Here is a 15806-nt window from a genome sequence, read left to right on the forward strand (position 1 = left end):
CCTGTTTCCACCTCCGTAATATCACCCGACCCCACCCCTGTCTCAGGAGTGTCTCATCTGCTGCTGAAACCCTTATCACAGCCATTTTTACCTCCAGACTTGACCATTCCAACACACTCCTGGCTGGTCTCCCACATTCTGCCCTCCGTAACCTTGAAGACATCCATATTTTTGCTGTCTGTGTCTTCACTCACAGCTAGGCCCATTCCCTGACCTTCCTTGGCTCCCGTTCAAGGAGCGACTCGATTTTAAAAATCTCATCCTTGTTTTCAAATCCCCCAATGGCCTCCTCTCTGTGGCTCCTGCAGACCCACAACCCTCTATGATATCTGCACTGCTCTAATTCTAGCATTCCCTGTTTTAATTTCTCCACCATTCGTGTCCGTGCCTTCAGTTCCCTCGACCCCAAGCTCTGAGATTCTCTCCCTCTGTCTACCACACTTTCCCCCTTTAAGACAACTTAGTATTAATAAAAAAAGACATTCTGTCAAAACATTTTATCTTGTACTCATCAGGATAGAGGGAAGAATACCAAATTTCAAAAATTATCAGTCAGGCTTGTAATGTGTCTCACTTACACTTGCTAGAAGCTACATATGTTCATCCACAGGGACCTGGCCTCTGCAGGCAGAAGGAACAAGTCCAGGCACGGGGTCTTTTGTGGAGTTAAACAAAAGCAGAGGGGATGACAGCTCCTGGCTGTATTGTCCATGGCAACAACCAATCAGAGCCGACGGTCCAACCAATCAGCACCCTTTTCTCGTGCAGTATAAATTGTGGTTCCCTTTGAAATTTGGGATTCTTGCGTCTGTCCTGGTGAGTGCAACAGGAAAAGCTTTGACAGCTTGTCTCTTTTTTCAGTAATAATCAAATTCTGTACAAACAAGTGACTATTTAAGTATTTTGGTCACCTCCTTCTGTGTCTGAATGTTATACTTTATTTTATAATTTCCCTGTGAAGCTCACTGGGATGATTTATGATGTTAATAGAAGCTGTTGTTGTTTCTGACTGTTACCCTGATCTCCTGTTTTACAACAACCCATTGATTTCACACCAAACTCTATCTCTGATTTATTGTCCCTCCTGCGGGTCATTCATCCGGGCCTGCAGCCTCTGTAAAGATGGCGCCCACGCATGCTCCCTGTTGGACATTGCCCGCTATAAAGATGGTGACCACACATGCGCTCTGCTGCTCCTTGCCCCCTATAAAGATGGTGACAGCACATGCGCTCTGCTGCTCCTTGCCCCTATAAAGATGGTGACCGCACATGCGCTCTGCTGCTTCCTGCCCCCTATAAAGATGGTGACCGCACATGCGCTCTGCTGCTCCTTGCCCCCTATAAAGTTGGCGGCCGTTAACTCGGGCCTACTTCCGGAGAAATTGCCTAATCTGTGGTTGGAAGGATGGTTCCTTATTGAGGGTTTAGGACAGAGACCGTGAATTCATAAAGCCTCCCAACTCACCCGCCAGCCCTATCTATGCTCACGGGCTTTTTTTCCAGCTCTCAGTCCGCACTCGCTCTTTGTAAATCCCGCATTTTAAATCCGCTCGCTCCAGTTATCCTCACGCCTGATTTCACGCGCTACACATGCTCCAGCTGACAATGATTGACGGTAGCTCCGGACCAATAGGGACAGGGGGCGGGCCTGGAGGACCAGCGGGAGCGGCTGTTCCTCCGGCCAATCGGAGTGAATGAGGGGCGTGGCCGGGCTTGAATTGGAGCATGCGCAGCGCGGGTGGGGATCGGGATCAAGGCGGCCGGGTTGAAAGTCCAGCGGGTGAGAAAGGGCCGAGTGCAGGAGAGGAATGGAGCCGGAGGGTGGACTGGGAGGATTCACAAACACCCGGTGTAGGACTCCAAACCCGGATTACAAACTCCCGGAGCCCAGTTTACACCGAGTGTTTGGAAACTCCTTTTACAGGGGGTTAGAAGGGGAGGATTTACACACAGCAAACTCCAACCCAGAGAAATGTTTGTCTCTTAATTTCTATCCTGGACTGACAGGGATGGATTTTTATAATGTCCTTTGTACAGGATTTTCAATGGGACGGATTTGGAGACGGGGAAACACAAACCAAACATCACATCAAGATCTAACAGAGTCACTCGATTCCTCAGGTCCTGAATATCATCGGACTTTGACTGTGGAAGGAAAAAGGTTTGTTCTGTTTGTGGGAAAAGCACCGACATTTTCAAAATCCTGGTTAGACTGCACCTGAACCACTGTAATAAAAATAAATAATGCTGGAAGTGCTCAGCAGGCCTGGCAGCATCTGTGGAGAGAAACAGAGTTAATGTTTCGAGTCAACATGAAATTTCATCAGGACAGGAATACTGTGTTCAGTTCTGGGCATCACACTTTAGGAAGGATAGAACATATTGGCCTTAGTGGGAGAGCAGTGCAGATGTACCTGAATAACAACTGAACTCCAAGGGTTAAATTATGAGGAGTGGTCAAACAAATGCATCAGAGTAATTACAGCACAGATAGAGGCCATTCAGCCCACTGAGTCAATGCCAGCTCTCTGTAGAGCAGTCCAGTCTGTCTCATTGCCCCGCTGTGTCTTCAACCCCCTGCATGTTTATTTCTCTTAAATGCTGGTCCAATTTAATTTTAAAGCATTTATCATGTCTGCTTCCAGCCTGCTCGTAGGCAGTGAGTTCTGGGTTATTACCACATGTTGTGTAAAATATTCCTCCCTGCATTTGCCCTGTATCTTTTGCCCATAACCTTGAATCTGTGTCCCCCTAATCTTTGTACCATCACCAGATGGAAACAACATTTTCTTTGTCCACCTTATCTTAACCTGTCACAATCTTGTTCACCTCTATCCAATCTCCCCTCAACTCTGTAACTCCAAGAAGAACAACTTCAGATTCTCCAATCTCACTTTGTAACCGAATTCCCTTCTTCCTGGAACCATTCTGGTAAATCTCCTCCGCATCCTCTCAAGGACCCTCACCCCTTTCCTAAAGTGTGGAGACCAGAACTGGATGCAATACTCCTGTTGTGACCTAACCAGAGCTTTATGACGGGTCAGCTTATTTTCCCTGTGTTTATACACATTAAATCTGCTTATGAAGCCCACGATCTCATATATTTTGCATACTGCTCTCTCAATATGTCCTTTCGCCTTCAAATGTGTATGCACATCAACCCCAGGTCCCTACACACCCTTTAGGACTGTACCATTGAGTACCCTATTCATTCTGCCAATATTCATCATCTCACGGCGAGGTTTGTATTCCCTGGAATTTAGAAGTTTGGGGAGGATTTTCTCGAAGTTTTCATGATATAAATTGGACATGGTGTGGTAGATAGAAGGGAACAATTTCCATTGGTTGGGGAATCCAGGACTGAGGAACATAGTCTAAAACTTAGAGCCAGAACTTTCAGGGATGAGATTAGGAAAATCTTCTTCAGAAAAAGTTGGGAGAAGTTTGGAATTCTCTTCCTGAATTAGCAGTTCATGCTTGATCAATGTTCAGTTTCAATCTGGCATTGATAGATCCTTCCTAACACAAGGTATAAATCAAGGGACAGGAGACAAAGGGTCACAGATCAGCCGTGATCTGATTGCATAGTGGGACAGACTCGAGGGGCTAAATGGCCAACTCCTAGAATCATCGAAACTTAGAGCACAGAAGGAGGCCATTCAACCCTTTGTGCTTGTGCTGTCTCTTTGAAAGAGCAGTTGTATTCGTCCCACACACCCACTTTCTATTTGTAACCCTGTAAGTTCCTCAATCCCAAATCCCTGTCAACTCCCTTTTAAAATTCCTGATAGAATCAGGTTCCAGCACCTTTCCAGGTAGAATGTTCCAGATCCTGACAACTCACTGTTGGTGCAGAAACTGCTGAACTCGATGTTGAGTGTGGAAGGTTGTAAAGTGCCGAATTGAAAGATGAGCTGCTGTTCCTCGAGTCCCCATTGAGCTTCATTGAAACACCGCAGGAGGCCAAGGACAGAGAGGTCAGAGTGGGAGTGGGGCGGAGAATTAAAATGACAAGTGACCGGAAGCTCAGGGTCAAGCTGACAGACTGAACGGAGGTTGTTCCACAAAGTGATCACCCAATCTGTGTTTGGTCTTCCCAATGTAGAGCAGACCACATCATGAGCAGTGAATACAGTAACTAAACTGCAAGAAGTACAAATAAATCACTGTTTGGTTTCATCTTGCGCAACCTTGAGAACAGCCCGACGAGAGATACTTTACTTGAAGAATAAAGGTTAAAATATAATTACATTGTCTATCTCAGGGTGTAATCCAAGAACACCACCTTGTATTTACAGGAAGGGTTGTGGGGCTGGAGGAGGTTAGAGATACTGAGGATCCGGTTGACATTGTCTATCTCACCAGTGTCAAATTCATTTTCCATGGTGGCTCTGATCCAATATCCTGACACTGGGTGAGGGCCACATTCAGCAGAATTTATAAAAATGGAACTAGATACAAATAAACTATATCAGTATTTACTGACACCTTCGTTTTATTTATTGTTCCTGCTGCTCCCGGTACCCGGCATCTCTTCGCTTGAACCATCACATCAACACTCGGGGCAAATGACTGGGCTGAGGCCTGTCTCAGATAAAAACACGAGGACCACTTGTCACCACAGAATCTGTCGCAGAAAAACGGAATGAACACTCAGAACCTGGAGGTTTGTCTAGGAAGTCTTTATTAAAGTCGTGATATCACGGAGAGCCTAGTTGCATACAACGGAGCGAACCAGTCTCTGCCTAACAAAAACAGAATTACCTGGAAAAACTCAGCAGGCCTAGCACCTCTTTACACACATAGATAAAGCAAAAGATTCGTGACAGAAACTTGGGCAATTACAATAGTTTCAAATGGTTTCAAAAAATAGCAATCAGTGTTAATGGTTTCACGATTAGACAGGACAATGTCAATGGTTTAGCAAATAGACAGGACAATGTCAATGGTTTAGCAAATGGACAGGACAATGTCAATGGTTTAGCAAATGGACAGGACAATGTCAATGGTTTAGCAAATAGACAGGACAATGTCAATGGTTTAGCAAATAGACAGGACAATGTCAATGGTTTAGCAAATAGACAGTGATAATTGGTTACATATCCTGGGCAATGCACACTCACAATAGTTTTTTTCTCTTAGATTTTGCCACCGTATCTGACATCCGGAGCCCCTTAGTCTGGGAAGGTAGCACTGGCCCTTTGATTTGCTAATTTATGTGCTGGCTGCGTGACTGTTTGGGGACAGTCTACAGTAAATTACATTATACATGTATTTTAAGTTTATTTCTCTCACAAATATAGGTGTATTTTATTTCATTCACAATTGTATGTGTATTTTATTTCATTCACAATTATACGTGTATTTTATTTCATTCACAATTATATGTGTATTTTATTTCATCCCCAATTACACACATATTTTATTCCTCCACTGTCCCTCCTTGTTAATCTTTTCTTTTAGATTAACACCAGTGAGGAATAATATCTTCATCATCATACGGGGGTTCATAACCATGAGGAAAAGGCCGGTCCCTGGCGGGGTAAACTTTCTCTCCCCACCAGTGGGCTTCGCTGGGGCCAGTGCGCATCATTTGGGGAATGATTGGGGCACCCCCTAATCCAGTGGAGACACTATTGATAATCTGGGAGCAGCAAATCCGTAAAGTAACACACGCACAGCACCCTATGATACATGCTACGACTATCCCAATTAAAAAGTATAGCAACCAACTTCCTCAACCAGAAAACCAACCTAGTATTGTAGACCACTGAGAATCTTTTTTATAAAAATCGCTCGAACTTTCCCCAGCCTTCTTTATTTCTTGTACCTTGTCCATGACATGCTTTCCCAAGTCAGTGATATTTTCAGAGACATCGGGGACTGAAGTGCAGCACTCTGAGCCTATCATAGCACAAGTGCCACCTTTTTCAGCTAGAAGGAAGTCAAGGGCCATCCTGTTTTGTAATATGGTTAGGCGTATTGCTATCATTTCAGTGGTGCTGGCTGAGATCTGCTTCTGTGTTTTAATCAGAGCATCAGCCGTTGAATTAGCGACTTTTTCAAGCGCAGCTGCCAGGTTGATAATTTCACGTAAATTACGAGCTGATCCATAAGGGGGCAAAGCAATCATCCAGAATCGTTCAGATTCCGAGATGCCACGGCGATGTAGGCGCCAATGTGGGTGCATATCTGATTTACCTATATGGCGAAGATAGGGATTTAAGTATGCTAGGTAGCAACAGCCACTCCAGGTGGGAGTGGTTTTGTTCTTTTCCGAATTTCCTACAGACATGTTAGAGAAAAAGGACAGCTGAGGCATCCCAGGCAACCAGGGGTAAGCTTTATCTCCACAAAGCCAATATGTACCATTAAGAGGGTCTGGTGGATGTTCAGCACCGGCGGGCTTTCGGACAGATAGGTCAAAGATGTATGATACTGTAGTATGACAGGAGCTTCATCCCAGATCATAAGTGCTCAGTGTAAGGTTGGAACACCAGCAGGTGGCGTTTACCGGCTCTAACGGGGGTCTAATTCTAATCCCATGTTCTGTGTAGTTCCACCCATTGGCAGGTGGAGAGCGACGGAACCAACCCCTAAACATATTGTGCTGTGGTGTTACAATATCCAAAGTTCGAACGTCAGCATACTCAGCGTCATTTAGAGGAACAGCACACCAATTACCCATCTCTCTCCCATGTTGGGGAGTCTGGGCACATATCCCACAGGCACCCTGTCCTACCTCTCTAGCATAGGTGCGGCATAGAGACAAAAAGGTGTTTGGGTGAGGGTCCCTTGGGCATACTCTGCGGAATATAACAAATAACAATATCCTATACATAATGCAAGTTAAATCACTTAGTAACAGTTGCTATACTGTCGCCAGACAATGTTTTTTACAGCGGGTGACATGGATCCAGTCTTCCTTCCCTTCAAAGCTGACCGAGCTGTTAGCAACACGAGGTCGGGTCCTTTCCACCTAGGAGAAAGAGAGTCTTTATTTAGATTTTTTACATACACTTGATCACCTGGCTGGAAGTTGTGTATAGGAGTATCTTCTGCGGTCACCTGAGCCCACCTTACTCTCTCATGCAATTCAGCTGCAGTTTTGCATAGTGCTTGGGCGTAAGCCAAAGTCTGTTCATCGTTCCAAACTAAGGCTAATTTTTCGGCACATACAGGGGGCTGGGCTCCAGTAGTCATAGGATGTCCCATAAGAGCTTCATGGGGCGTTATTCCAGTGGCTCTATTGTTTCTATTTCGCATAGCATAAAGCACTACTGGGAGTGCTTCTGGCCACGGGAGTTTATTATCCTGACAAACTTTAGACAGGGCGTTTTTAAATTCCCCATTTACCCTTTCTACCATCCCTGAGGACTTTGGCTGGTAGGGAATATGCAATTCCCACTGAAATCCCATAACCTGCGCTAAGTCTTTTACTATCTCTCCGGTAAAGTGAGTCCCTCGGTCACTATTTATTCCCATAGGTATTCCGTATCTAGGTATTATTTCTTTCCACAATATTTTCACTACCGTTCGAGCATCATCTTTTCGTGTGGGATAAGCTTCGGGTGAACATGTCCACTATCACTAGCATATACTTATATCCCAAGGCCGGGGGCATATGTACAAAATCAATCTGTAAATTTTCGAAGGGTATCTTGAGCATCGGGAGGTGATCATACTTGGCTGCTGGCCCTTTGTTATTCTGCTGGCAAATTGAACAAGAGCGAGTGATTTTTTGTATGGTTGGGGTTATGCCTGGCGCAAACCATTGTTGGTTAATCGCATGTTGCATCCCTCCTTTGCCCATGTGTGCCTATGCATGCACTAGGCGATACAGGGGCAAAAACAGACTTCGGAGACATACCACCCACCCATCTGGATGAATCCAAACTCCTTCCTTAGGACTGCATTGTGCCCGTTCCCATGTCCGCTTTTCCTGTTGAGTAGAGTTTTGTTGCGCTATCTGTAGTTCAGAAGACTCTAAATCAGGGATGGGAGGGTGGCTGGAGATGCGGAGAGCTTACAGGAGAGGTACTTGTGCGGCAGCTACTCCTTTGGCTGCCTGGTCAGCGCGGGCATTCCCTTTGGAGACATCATCAGTTAAATTAGTGTGTGCTTCACATTTAATAATTGCCAGGCGCTTGGGCAACTGAATTGCTTCGAGGAGGTTTAATACAAGTTGGGAATGCTTGATGGACTTTCCCGCTGATGTAATAAAACCCCGATTTTTCCATATCTGTCTGAAATCATGCACAACACCAAAGGCATAGCGGGAATCGGTGTAAATATTGGCTGCCTGATCACCGGCCAGGATGCAGGCTCGGGTGAGGGCAAAAAGTTCCGCTGCCTGCGCTGAAGTGCCAGGGGGCAATGCATAGGCTTCCACAGTGTGGTGTGGGTCCACGATGGCATAACCGGTGAGGAATAAATAGTCTCTTGGTCGATGAGAAGAGCTGTCAGTGTAAAAGATAACATCCGGATCGAGCAGGGGGTCTATCCGCAGATCCACCCTGGGGGAAGTGGACTGTTCGACCACTGTGAGGCAGTCATGCTCCGCGTCAGTTGAGGGCTCCGGCACAAAGGTAGCAGGATTATTGCAGGCGATCGGCGGTAAGTATAATAGGGATGTGATAGCAAAATTACTTCGTATCCTGTACGTCGTAAGGCAGTAAAATGTTGTATAGCGGCGGAGTTTAAAAGTAACATGACAGCATGGGGTACTTGCACCTGACAAGGGTGGTCGAGGTCCAACGGTAAAGACTTTTCGACCATGGCAGCGGTGGCTGCTATGGCACGGAGACAAGCAGGCATTCCCAGTACTACAGCAGGGAGAGCCGTAGAGTAGTAAACAACTGACCTCCTTCCTCCTCCATGGTCCTGTGTAAGCACTCCCATGGAGATTCCTTCCTTCTCACAGACGTGCAACTGAAAAGGGCACGCATAGTTAGGTAGCCCCAAAGCCTGGGCTGTTGTTACAGCTGTCTTGAGGGCTCGGAATGCTGACTCCCGTTCTGGAGTCCATTGAACGAGTGCAGGTGCTTCTTTCAGAGTAGCAGCACAGAGGACAGCATCATGCAGGCGATAATCGGGTATCCATTGTCGACAATAGCCAACCATGCCTAGAAAAGAAAGGACTTCCTTTTTAGTCTTCGGAGGGGGTATTCGTAGGATAGCCTGTACTCGCTCAGGTCCTATTTGCCGAGTTCCAGCCTTCAAGGTGAATCCCAGGTACTGGACTTGTGACTGGCAGAACTGTAGTTTAGACCTCGATACCCTGTGGCCTCTTGTAGCTAAGAATTGGAGCAAAGTCACTGAGTCCTCTACACAGTCCAGCAGGGTAGGTGAGGCCACTAAAAGGTCATCTGCATATTGTATCAGGGTAGAGTTTCCATTCAGACAGCATTCTTCCAAATCACATTTCACAGCAGCTGCATACACAGCGGGGCTCTCTGTATACCCTTGGGGAAGCCGTGTCCAGGTACATTGTCGTCCTTTATATGTAAAAGCAAACAACTGGCTATCAGGGTGGAGAGGGATGGAAAAGAATGCAGAACACAAGTCAACTACAGTGTAAACCGCAGCTTCAGACGGGATAGAGGATAGAATCACATTTACATCGGGCACCACCGGGGCTATGGGAATTACAGCTCGCAAGTCCTGCACAAAACGCCATTCATCTGGCCGTCCAACTTTAGGTATAGGCAGTGTTGGTGTGTTACAGGTGCTGACAGTAGGCTTGAGAACCCCTTGTTGGAGCAGAGAGTCTATGACTGATGCGATGCCTGCCTCAGCTTCAGGGGTCAGTCGGTACTGTCGAACGCAGGGCAGCACAACATCCTTTCGCAGTATGACACGGTGGTCCGGGGCAGTGAGCAGTCGGCCTACATGAGTATTGTGCAGGGCCTACAAATCGCTATTGATTATGTCCAAGGCTGGAGGGCCAATGAGGCTGGGCTGCTCAGGGGGCTGCTGCCGCTGAAATTCAGCAAGAGGGTCGATTAACTGACAGGAAATACCAGGGAGGTATATTCTACCCTCAGCAGGTCCAAACCACTCAAAAGATCCAATGCATTCAGAGGTAGAGGCCGACTGTAACCGTTTAATCATGGGATCTATGTGCTTTGCCAGGAAGAGGGGCGATTAGCGAGTGTCAAGTGGGGCTTGAATCAAGGTCCATACGGAACAGGGGCTGCTGCTCTGTGGTTAGGTGCACCGGGACGCCTGTGCCCGCTTCCCCGAAATAAATGTAGCGGTCGGGGCTGACGGAGGTTAACTGTCCTGCAAGAGCATTGGCCTTTTGGTGATACTCAGGGTCATCTGTCATTGTAATCCACACAGTACAGTGTAAGCGAGAGTAATACTGCACCACCTGTAACAGGCTTTTCAGAGTCCGAACAGGAGTTAAAAACGGCAGCTTATCAATTTCCTGCCACAAGCGGCCCATCTTTGCCGCATAAGGGTTACCCTCAAGTTGCCAGCAGTATAAGGTCGGTTCGGGCTCAGCTTCGGGGGTAAGCAGTAGGGACATTAGCTGATGGGTCTGGGGCGAGGGTACCTCCGTATACATGCCCTGAGGGGTACAGTAGATAGTGTCTCCTAATTTGCACAGGGTCTGGTGTCCTAGCAGTGGTAAGGGAGTGGTTGCTGATACTATCAGTGTCTCCTCTACATGGTTGTCTTTTAATGATAAAACAACCCATTTTGATAGGGGCTCTGATAAAGGAACCCCAGACACTCCCACAGTCACTACCCTGTTCTGACTAAGGGGTAATCCCAGGGAGGGAGGTACAGAGGACAGGGTAGCGCCAGTGTCCACCAAGGCTCGTAAATGTGTATCTCCTATTCTAAGGGTTACCATAGGTTGTGCTTCCGAGTCTTGGGAAAGTGATATAACCGCTCCCTGTACCATAACCTCCCCTGGGCCCCGCTAATTTTGTGGAAAAGGGTTATTATAAGTAAAGGAGGGAACCCCGGTTATCGGCTGCCTGTGTGGCATAGCAGGCTCCTTGGGGGGAGTAGATGGGCAGTCCCTGGCCCAGTGCCCTTTCTTCCCGCATTTACGGCAAATGTCTTGGGATTTGTCCTGTCTCAGACCCCTAGCCTGTCCCTTACATCTGCCCTGTTCCTGACAATAGAATTGGGTCTTTTGTTGTTTGGGGTGCTCCCGGGGGCTAGCAAACAGTCCCTCACGGTCCATATTGACCAAGGTAGGGGTAATTTCGGACCAGCGCATAGTTTGCCAATTTAGATTTCGCATCTTAAAGGCCTGGGCTTGTTGGGGCAGCATACAGTTCAGCAGCGTCTGAATAGCCAAGGGCCCGTTGCCCTCCAAGGGAACGCCTGCATACTCTTCCCAGGTATTACTGAATCTGGCAATAAAATCAGGGGCGCCCTCATCTTTCTTCTGCAAACACCGAGTTACTTCCCTCAGGCCCCCATGTCTCTGTGCTGCCCCCATAATTGCAATACGTCCCCTCCCTCGTAACCAATGCTCTAAACTTTCATTTCCCATGTCAGCTTGATCATCATCGGACCGCCAATCCCCATTTTCCCCAGGTGGCACCGGAATGTGGCCCAGGAGCTGCCATAAGCAAATTTTAATAAGGCTTGTAAGTCACCTGGAAGGGGTGGATAAATTGCACACATTTGCTCCAACCAATTGAGGAAGGCTGCGGGACGCTTAATGGGGTTGGGTGCCTCGGCTATCATGGTGCGAGCCTCAGCTGGGGTCCAAGGTTTAAGTACGGCCATGTCTCCAATCATTATTTTAGGGGCCTGAAATGCATGAGAGGCAGAGTCAGCTGCTATCTGTCTAGAGAGGCTTCGTGTGATGGCTCCATTTAGCCAAGTCACTTTCTTACTTTCACTATCAGATTCCGACCCCCTGAATCGGGAAGGGTGTTTACGCTTGTCGTCAGTTGGGACGGGATTTGATGGTCCCGGACCCGCTTCTGCCTCTGCTCCGGCTTCCGCACCTGGTCTCGCCACTCTATTAGACTGTCTCCAAGCCGCTACCATCTCTATTAGTTATTCTGTCAGGGTATCAGGTAGAGGAGGCTGACAAGGGCTGTCAGAAACGGGCGACATGAGTCTAGGGAACTGGGGATAAGGCCCCAGTAGTCCGCAGTTAGTGGGATAAGGAGGAGGGGCAGAGGGGTTTTCAGGCTCTGGAGCGGGAGTTTTCTCCTTTAGGGTGGTATCAGGGGTACCCCCTCGGTTGGTCGGGGTCTCATTATCAGAAGCCAAACCCTCCTGTTTACTCTTTTGTTTGGGGGGCTGATGCCGCTTTGCTACCTCCATCCATTTTTCAAAACAACCCAGCATATAATTAAAATCCCAAGTAGGATCTCCGGCCCCATTCGCAACTCCATCCCACCAGGTCTTGATGAGGGGTATTTTAAAACTGCAGCCATACGGCCATTCCCCTTGTGTCCAGCCATATAAGTTACTACTAAAAGGCTCCGCATACCTGTCCTCTCCCGGTTCTGTTATAACAACGTCAGCTGGCGACCCCGGAGGGACCAGCAGATCTCCTACCTTCTGCCGAGCCCTGGTTACCATTTTCATGCGTTTTTCCGTTCTCTTGCCCATCTTCAAAGTTCCTGATTTGGGTTCTGGGTTTGGTCTGTTTTTGAATTCCCGTGGAGCCGGAGATGCGGCAGATGCCTCTCTGCTGCCACGATTTCCCATTTTATCTGGAAAGGAAACACAATTAAACAGCGCAGTGCGTTTTGCCTACCTATGCGCCCACCGGTGTTTAAGAATTCCTCAACAATTCTTCCAAATCCTTGGGTCTTTCAAATCTTTTCGGTTGGTAGCTACCCTTTTTCAAGCACTCCCCCTTTCAGCTAGGATGCTTGTTCATCCCCCTTTCACCTCTCCAACTTAAGAGGCCACCTCTCCAACTTAAGAGGTAGCTGGGACGCTACTTAACTGCACTCCCCCTTTCAGCTAGGATGCAGTTCGTATTCTCACCAATTTAGGAGAGTCTCTCCCTTTCTCCGCGAGGATTCTTTTTCAAAGATCCGACGGTCCAGGTTTTCAAATACCTCTCCAACTTAAGAGGCCACTGGACTTCAGTTGGATCCCATCCTCGTCGCCATCTGTCGCGGAAAAACGGAGTGAACACTCAGAACCCAGAGGTTTGTCTAGGAAGTCTTTATTAAAGTCGTGATTTTTTTTTTGCAAAAATATACTTTATTCATAAAATATCTTCAACCACATTCCAAACCATTTCAAAAACACCATTACAAAGGTACAATCAGGTTCAACTTTTACAACATGTATCACCAGGTGCATCAGAACAAACAATATTACAATCATTTGCAGACATTCATTTTGAGCTGTACAGCCCGAGGGGATTTAAACAGTTCCCAGTCCCTCGGTGCACTGTGGCAGAAAGTTCTTAGGCAGCGACCCTTCCCCATTGTGCCTTTGCGGTGGCTGCCCCAAGCTTTAGTGTGTCCCTCAGCACGTAGTCCTGGACTTTGGAATGTGCCAGTCTGCAACACTCGGTCGGGGACAACTCTTTGCGCTGGAAGACCAACAAGTTTCGGGCAGACCAACGAGTGTCTTTCACCGAGTTGATGATCCTCCAGCTGCAGTTGATGTTTGTCTCGGTGTGTGTCCCTGGGAACAGCCCGTAGAGCACAGAGTCCTGTGTCACAGAACTGCTCGGGATGAACCTCGACAGCAACCACTGCATCTCTCTCCAGACCTTCTTTGCAAAGGCACAATCTACAAGGAGGTGAACAACGGTCTCTTCCCCACCACAGCCACCTCGAGGGCAACGTGCCGAGGGGGTGAGACTCCTGGCGTGTAGGAAGGATCTGACGGGGAGGGCCTTTCTCACCACCAGACAAGCCACGTCTTGGTGCTTGTTGGAAAGTTCTGGCGATGAGGCATTCTGCCAAATGACTTTGACAGTCTGCTCGGGGAACCATCCCACAGGATCCACCCTCTCCTTTTCCCTCAGGGCCTCTAAGACGTTACGTGCTGACCACTGCCAGATGGACTTGTGGTCAAAGGGGTTTTTCTGCATAAATTTTTCCACGAGGGACAGGTGGTACGGCACGGTCCAACACTTGGAGCGTTCCGCGGCAGCGTGGCCAGACCCATCCTTCGCAACACCGGGGACAGGTAGAACCTCAGCACGTGGTGACACTTGGTGTTTGCGTACTGAGGGTCTACGCACCGCTTGATGCAGCCACACACAAAGGTGGCCATCAGTATGAGGGCGATGTTGGGCACGTTTTTTCCCCCTTTATCTAGAGGCTTGTACATCGCGTCCCTGCGGACACGATCCATTTTTGACCTCCAGATGAAGCGGAAGATGGCTCAAGTGATCGCCACCACGCAGGAGTGTGGAATGGGCCAGACCTGCGCCATGTACAGCAACAGCGAGAGTGCCTCACACCTGATGACCAGGTTCTTACCCGCAATGGAGAGGGAGCGTCGCTCCCACATGCCCAGTTTCCTTTTCACCATAGACACTCGCTCCTTCCAGTTTCTAACGCATGCTCTGGTCCCTGCGAACCATATCCCCAGCACCTTCAGGCCATCAGCCCTGACAGTGAAGGGGACAAACTCTGCCCAGTTCACAGCTCAACCTACCAGCTTGCAGCTTCCTGCACCTTGACCCCGCCCGGCCCAGGTGTGGGACAGTCCAAGGTGAGTCCTTCGTGTTACCAGGACAGTGGGGGAGGGGTGACCTCCTGCCCTGTGCTGTGTCCCAAATGGTTCCATCCTCCCCTCCTCCAGGGCCCACTAAACACTGCATGCAGACGGCTGATGGACCTTGGGGATCCTCACTGACCTGCACAGGTACATTATGCTGCTCCCCGCCCCCGATACACTCTGTAAACAAGTTGCTTTTCTTTTTTTTCTGCTGTCCCTTCGCGTAAATATCTTGTTTCATACAAGTTTTGTTTAAGAATTGTTCAATCTTGTTTAATTGCAGGGCTATGGTGCAAAGGCAGGGACGTGGCATTAGGTAAATTGTCCCTTCAGGGGCCTAATACAGACACGACTGGCTGAATGGCCTCCTTTTGCTGCAACCATTCTATAATTCTCTGACTTGTCTCTATCCCGCTGCTCCATTCAAAGTGATTCCCACCTTCTGCTTTTGTCCCTGGATCCCTGTTTAACCAAGTAATTATCTCTGCCCTCATTTTTTCCTTATTTCTTTTAAGTCCCAGTTTTCCTTTCTTATTTCTCTCATTTTCTTCACATTGCATTCAGACTGTTGTTATCGTGCCATTCACACCTAATCTAGAAGCAGCTTTTGTGTTTTTAATAGTCCCATTACCACTCCCTTTGACCTTGCATTATGAAACATTTTGTCAGTTAATCTCTCTCGCCCTGCAGCCTTTCATAGACCTTTCTTTCTGTTCCTCTTCCACCTCCCCCCTTTCAATGGCTCACAGACCTGAAACGTTAATTCTGTTTCTCTCTCTACAGATTCTTCCAGACCTGCTGAGTGTTTCCAGTTTTTAACCTTTTCATTTCATGTTTTAAGCATTGCAGTAATTTTCGTTTCTTCATTCCAAGCACTCTACTTGACATTATTAATAATTCAATTCAGTTATTCATAAATTAATTTATATGTACTTTATGTCTTGAAAACTGATTATTTATTGAGCTATTTATCAGTTATCAGTGTCTTTAAATTTACAATTTCACAACTCCTCACATTTTCCCCACACTTCCTGGCACTAATATTAAATCCTTAGTAATCTTAAATGGAAGGGTCAGCCCAGCATTGACAGACCAGTCAGTTTAACCTCTGTGTGGGAAAGCAT

The 15806-nt window shown here is 47.5% G+C and overlaps 3 protein-coding genes across 3 annotated transcripts in view; 2 read left to right on the plus strand and 1 right to left on the minus strand.

Annotated features, from left to right (window-relative positions):
- LOC144698079 (uncharacterized) overlaps window positions 1-1573 on the minus strand; it is a 105571-nt gene extending 103998 nt beyond the window's left edge. The window contains 1 exon segment of the mRNA XM_078570001.1: window positions 1466-1573. The gene's annotated coding sequence lies outside the window, so the exon portion shown is untranslated.
- LOC144698080 (uncharacterized) overlaps window positions 1-15806 on the plus strand; it is a 642405-nt gene that overhangs the window by 592576 nt on the left and 34023 nt on the right. The gene's annotated exons all lie outside the window — the stretch shown is intronic.
- Window positions 1-15806, plus strand: part of LOC144697680 (uncharacterized) — a 242269-nt gene that overhangs the window by 28585 nt on the left and 197878 nt on the right. The window lies entirely within an intron of this gene.

Source organism: Cetorhinus maximus, chromosome 23 (genome assembly GCF_964194155.1).
Source record: "Cetorhinus maximus chromosome 23, sCetMax3.hap1.1, whole genome shotgun sequence".
Classification (NCBI taxonomy): Eukaryota; Metazoa; Chordata; class Chondrichthyes; order Lamniformes; family Cetorhinidae; genus Cetorhinus; species Cetorhinus maximus.